This window comes from Numida meleagris, chromosome 11, assembly GCF_002078875.1.
Source record: "Numida meleagris isolate 19003 breed g44 Domestic line chromosome 11, NumMel1.0, whole genome shotgun sequence".
Taxonomy (NCBI): domain Eukaryota; kingdom Metazoa; phylum Chordata; class Aves; order Galliformes; family Numididae; genus Numida; species Numida meleagris.
The window spans coordinates 11010981-11017110 of NC_034419.1; the positions used below are offsets into that span (position 1 = coordinate 11010981).

General features: G+C 44.6%; 1 protein-coding gene across 5 annotated transcripts in view; it reads right to left on the reverse strand.

Moving 5' to 3' along the window:
• Positions 1-6130, reverse strand: part of GRIP2 (glutamate receptor interacting protein 2) — a 221632-nt gene that overhangs the window by 62690 nt on the left and 152812 nt on the right. The gene's annotated exons all lie outside the window — the stretch shown is intronic.

Genomic DNA, 6130 nt, shown 5'->3' on the forward strand with positions numbered 1-6130 from the left:
GCATTCCACAAAGAAATTATTCCCTATAAATCACTGGGGAAGGAGCAGGTCACATCCCTCAGATTTCAAGCTCAGCCACCTGCTGCGGTCATTACGCTGCATGGATCTGCCATCACGGTGATAGTGGGACCAGAAGGGATCTCCACTGGTACCAGTGGCATAGCAGAATTATACCGCTGGGACAGCTCCACCAGAGCTACAGCACAACATCGTTCACGCATCAGAAGTTTGACATCCAGCACTTGGATGGCCACACACGTGGTTGCTCAAAGACAGAGAAGCAGGGCCATGAGCTAGCTCGGTGATCCAGCTGGGAAAAGCAGCTGATGGAGTTGCACCATCACAGCACTGCTATGGCAGGAGATCCCCAGGGCAGGGGATGGGCCCTGCTGGACCTGGCCGCTCACACAGCATCGGGAGGGCACGGTGGAGGGAGCAGAACCTGGCAGGAAGTTACTCGAGAAACTGAGCACTTTGGCTGGCTCAGATGCTGAGGTTGGCACAGTGCACAGCCCCCAAAACGGCAGCAGACATGGGATTAGAGAATGACCTTCAGGAAGGAGGAGGATGCAATGAAGCTGGTGCACCACATCCCATTTTCATTCATACACCAGGGCAGCGAGGATCTTATTCTTAATGGCACAGGTTTCTGCCTCTCTGCGTATTTTTAGTCATTTTGCAACTGCTCCGCAGCCCTTCTCACCTTAATGCCAAATTTACTCTCCCCAGCATTACCAGCCCTTAGCTTATAGCTCCTTTAGGATATACCAAGTGAGCGCTCATTACACACAGACATCGGAAGCTCAAGAACTGCTGGGGTGAAAACCACAGCTCCTCCCACCTTTCCAACACCATTTCATGAACTTGCACAACAAGAATCGGGCCTCAATTGCTCTGTTTAAGTGGGATCATCTCTTCATATGTTGGCTATGCTAAATAACTTTAAAGGCCATTCCGGGACTGCTATGCTGAGCAGTTTAACAATGATTTAACAAGAAAGAAAAAAGATATTCCCCATTCTTTTATGGTTTCCATGTGTTGGGACCAATTTACTTCACAGCAATTTTCATTTCTGGGCCTTTTTTCACCTCCTCCCCACAAAAACCTTCAGCTGCCAACTACATTGGCATCTACAGCAGCGAGGAAACGAATTTCCCTGTGAAGCAAATTCTTCCAGGATGAATTGAATGAAGGCAGAGCACATAATTGCGCATTACTGAAAAAATTTCTGATTTAAAAAAAAAAAAAAAGGAGATATTTTTATCTACATCTCCAGTTGAAAATTGCTGGGAAAGATGCTTTTGAAAAGCCGTCATCTCCAAGCATGTAATTATCAGATCCTTGAACAAAAACACACGGCCAAAGAAAAACAAAAAATACTTCCATTGAAATAAAAAACTGGGGTACAGAAATTGTTTGCAAGAGAAGGAGAAGCGCTGGGAATGGGAATTCACGTAACACCCTGTCTGATTTTACATGTCTCTGAAGTTACCAGACTGATTTGAAAATCCAGAGATTAATAAATTTGGCAGCTGAGAACATCAAGCTTGGTTAGTAATTTTTCTTGTTATGAACAGAATAATAATATTTAAAAAAAAAAATCAGAAGCAGGCTGGCAATCACGCTGTCACAGAACCAGAATTTCCTAACTCCCACATAAGCACGCTTGTCTTGAAACCGTACTCTGCCACCTCAAACAGACAGCCATACAATGACCCGGGGGTCCTATCCTATCAAGGCTTAAGACCATGCACACCCTGATGGGATTACTCACATGCTGAAAATTATGCAGTAGCTGAACTGACAGCTGAAAAGAGCCTTAAATGTTCTTATGCCTGGTAGCACTCAATTGTCAATTGATGAACATTGCTAAGTATTTATTTTAGCTCTGCTTTCTCTCCTTCAGTTCTCCAGCACACCTCTGACTATTATTACTTTGTTCCCATTGTTTGCAACGCCTACCCATGCATAAACATAAAAACATAGGCACCTTCCCTCCAAGTTGCCCAACACCTTTTTCTGACCTTCCGAGCAAAATTTCATGTTACCTACTTAAGGATGGAAATCATATCACAAGCAATAGGCACTGACATCCACATGCCAACATCAACTTTAACACTTGTTTCCAAAATAAATCATCGCATCATAGAATCACTAAGGTTGGACAAGACCACTAAGATCACCAAGTCCAACCCCAGCTCACCCCCACCACACGCACTGACCACATCCCTCAGTGCCACATCTCCTTAGTTCTCGAACACCTCCATGGACAGCGACTCCACCACTCCCTGGGCAGCCTGTGCCAGCGCATCACCACTCTCTCTTAGAAGAAATTTTTCCTACTATCCAACCTGAACGTCCCCTGGCACAACATAAAGCCATTACCTCCTGTCCTATTGCTGTCAACTTGGAGAAGAGGCTGGCCCAAAGTCAAATCCTACATGCCTCAACAAAACTCTATGCCATTGCAGCTATTCTTGGTTTAAGTGGATTAACAAAGTAGAACAAACATTATAAAGAATAAAGAACCTGGACAAAAAGCCAGAAGCCAGGCATAACACAGCACATGAACTCAGTTTCCTACTACGGTCACCTGCAGCCTGATGCACCTATTCCAGCTGCAATGAGATTTGCTTCAGCCAGCAGGGAGAGGGGTACACCATGAACTCCAACAGTCAGTGCTGAAGAGAAAGCCTAACTAGCACATACTCAACTGACACTATAGACCAATATCTCACACAGTCAAGAAAACTTCAGGGACCTGGACACCAAAGTCCTAAGGCCATCAGCAGGTATTCTTCAGATCTCATGGAGGATGGGTAGGATATCACAGAACTGCAAAAGAGTAAAATGTGTTCAGCTTGGGAAAAAGTAAAATAAAGTGAAATAGAAACAATATCAGAGTGGGAGCAGGAGAATGACAAATTTACCACTTCAGGTCCCAGAATGGACCATCTATATGTGCGGTGCTGAAAGAAAAAAAGGAAGATTAACCACAAACCTGGATCTACCACAAATAAGCCAACAGTAAGCCCACTCAACTACCTTCTATAACAGAGCATCATTTCTGGGTAGGCACAAAATGAAAGTTCTTATATCTCAATTTTAGAAATGCTTCTGACACAGTTTCACATGCTATTTTTACAAGCATGCTTGGGAAGTAGGATACAGATGATTATAAAGTGTACACAAAATTGATTGGAAAACCACACACTGAGAAAATTCATCACTTGCTCACAATCAGAAGGGACAGATGTATTAAGTGAAGTTCTGTGGGGCCCATCCCCAGTCTGGAAAGGCTCCAGTTTTCATTAAACGACCTGGATGACTGCAAAGAGATTGCTCTTATTAAGTTTGCTGACAGGCACCAGTTACGAAGGACTGGAAGTAGACTGGAAAACAGATTTTTGAATAAGTGGGATATTACAAAGAATTTCTTCTCAGAAAGAGTGGCTGAGTGCTGGCACAGGCTGCCCAGGAAGTTGTGGAGTCACCGTCCCCAGAGGTGTTCCAGAACTGTGGAGATGTGGTGGTGAGGAATGTGGTTTACTGGGCAGTATTGGTGGTAGGTGGATGGTTGGACTGGATGATCTTAGAGGTCTTTTCCAACCTCAACGACTCTGTGATTCTATAAATCAGATTCTATGAAACTCGAATGATCCATGTTTCAGAAAACAAACATACAGAGGTGCATGCAAGTTACCAAAACTGGGTGGGAAAAATCAAATGAACAAATTCAGGATGGAAAAAACCCATCTCAGTGACAGTTTTGCAGATAGACTCTTCAGATACTGTGGATCACAAATGAAACACAATTCCACAGTGCCACGCCGTACACAAGAAAAACGAACTCCCCAAGGGTACCTAGAAAGATGGGTATAGCCTAGAAAATCTGTAAGTCCTTTCTTTTTACCCATCTTACAAAGAGCCTCAGCTTGAATACAGGGCCCAGGTTTGGGTACTACAGCTCAAGAAAGGCAAAGAACAGCCCAGGTAAACACAGACTTCTCTAACTCTCTGTCCGTTTTGGTTCAAGGAAATTAAGATCACTGTGATTCAGCTCCAGACCCCAGGAGCCGTCGTGGTACATGCACCCCAGCTTCTTTTCCTCGTAATTTTTCCTTTCGCTGCCACTGAGGCAAAGCTGACAAGCAACGTAAGCAGTCTGATGAGCAGGAGTTATATTAAATAGCACTATTGTAATAAATTCTTTCATAAGAAAGATAAAATCTTTCTTCCCAGAAGACTTATCTATAAAGATTTCCTCCTGTCTTATTCTAGCTCCTCACTTCAGTTCTCTGTCCTTTCAGACATTGTTTCTCTCACTCCCTCTCCCTGATTGGGAAGTTGCAATGATATGGGGCTATTACAAAGAAAGCACAGCACAGAACAGGAAAAATCAGCAGGCAGGAGGAGGCAAAGATCTATTAGATCTCTTTCCCTGGTCATTCTCACCCTGCAAATAAGGGATGCCGCTTGCTTCTCAGGAAGAAAGCACAGGAAATTTGCACTGCTCTTCAATATCACTTATGCTAAAAGCACAGCTTCTGAAGGCAAAACAAACAAAAAAACACAGAAGGGAAAAGCACAGAAGGACACACTGATCTACTGTATCTCTTCTTTGCCACCTATGTATGGGAACCTCAGCTGGTCACTTAAAGCAGCAAGGAGATTGAGCTGGCTCTGCTGCTCTGCCCACTCCTGCAGCGATCCTGCAGAAAGGACTAACTGAACGTGAAGTTTACTAGAGCAAAACGCAGAGCTTCTCCCCAGACTTCAGAAAGGCCATAAAACATTCCTGGGAAGTCCTACAACTGCAAGGAGGATTTGATTGCAGTGTCTTTTTTGGAAACACAATAAAAAACAATGAGAATCTAGCTGAGTAGCCAAGAGAGCTCCATTATGCCTCAGCAAAAGCAAACCCAGTGCACTGTAATCAGTCCCCCTCAAAGCTTTTTTTCTGTGCACTAGGAAAAGGAAGGATGACGGATGGAAGACAAGACAGCTATTGTTCCCTCTCTCCATCTTTGCTCTGTGCCAGGTGCAGAGGATGGCCCCATCTGTGGGATGAGGACACCAGGACCTACAGGCAGCTGAAACCTCCAAGAAAAGTTTGGGGTTGAGACCAAAAATATTTCTCATTCCTACACCCAATTTGCAGCAACGCAGCGACCACAGAGATTTGCATGAATGTAGGAGTGGATGCCTCTGGTAGCATGGAACTGGACAAATGATTCTTCTCTGGGAAATCGTGGCTGGGATTCCTCTGGCACAGTTGGTGCCAGCCACCCCTGAGCTGGGGCCCACTTTATGGCTCAGCCCCAAGAGCAGTGGAACTCCTGCCAAGCTGGTTTTTGATCTTTCCATGGAACAGCTGCATTCCTGTCCTGCTAAATCACGTGTCTGGGCTTCTTCTGCCTAGTAGGACTCATTGCTGTGGCTCAGACAGCTTTGAAACAAACCCCAGCCCCATGACTACTCATTGCCATGCTGCTATGGTGAGTGAGCATTGCAACTAGTCACCATCCATGGGATTAAGCAACACAACCAGGATAAACTGCTCTGAACCTGGTCTATTTCACCTCTCAGATTTAGGGGAGAAAAAACCAATTTTCTAAAGTTAGATTCATGTTTTAGGGCATCAAATATTTGTGCACGAAGGAGAGCACAATGTCAGTCCTACCTTGCTTCAGCAATGTAAAATGCTTCCAACACTGTAAATTACCTCTGTACTTCCAACTCCAATGTCTTTGCTTTCAGAAGGGGAACACTTGCAGCAGAGCAGAAGAACAAGCTCCATGCAGTATATTTAGCTGCAACAAGCAGAGCTACAGCATGCAACAAAGTACTTGAACATTGCACCCAGCTGGAAATAACAGAGCCTATCCATGCTGGAGAGCCCGAGGCCAGGATTTGGTGCCTGTGCCCTCTGCAGAGGTGCTTTCTATACCGATCCACCCACTCTTAAGCATTAAGAGATTAAATGGCTACGTTAAATTCCACAGAAGGAGCAAACAGCCCACCCCAGGCTTCCAAAACAGGGGTCAGCATCTCATTAAAATGGCAAATTTCTAGCATAAGCCAGATTATTTGTTAGAAAATGTAGCAGTGTATTACACTGGAGGTTGGG